Source organism: Corvus brachyrhynchos, unplaced genomic scaffold, assembly GCF_000691975.1.
Source record: "Corvus brachyrhynchos isolate BGI_N302 unplaced genomic scaffold, ASM69197v1 scaffold30, whole genome shotgun sequence".
In the NCBI taxonomy this organism is placed as follows: Eukaryota; Metazoa; Chordata; class Aves; order Passeriformes; family Corvidae; genus Corvus; species Corvus brachyrhynchos.
The window spans coordinates 481,493-481,951 of record NW_008235742.1 but is presented as its reverse complement, the minus strand read 5'-3'; positions in this window follow the sequence as shown (position 1 = coordinate 481,951).

The window sequence follows — 459 nt, the reverse complement described above, 5'->3', positions numbered from 1 at the left end:
CCCCCCCTCCATGGCATTATCTGTGGGGTGAGAGGGGGGTCTGGCACCGTGCGGGGGTGGCACTTGGGGGGGCCATGGCCAGGTGTGGGCAGCCCCCACAGGACACCGTGCCAGGCTCCACGTGGGCTCCCACCCCTGGCACCCACCCCGGGGTATTTTCCTGGTGCCCAGACAAGCAGGACCCCAGCCCTGGGCATCCGTCTGAGCCCCAGGTGGCTGCCGAGGGTTGGGGTGTCCCAGTCCCCCCAGTCCTGTCTGGGTACTGGGGGCTGGAGCATAACACTGACAGCGAGCACAGCCCATCATGAGACCCCCAAGAATCCCCCACATCCCACGTGGGACCCTCACCAGTGGCCCCACACCAGCACTGAGGCTCTGGGGGCACTGGAAGATGCTGGCTGAGCCGTGCTGGGCTGAGCCATGCTGGGCTGAGCTTTGCCAGGCCAAGCTTTGCCGGGC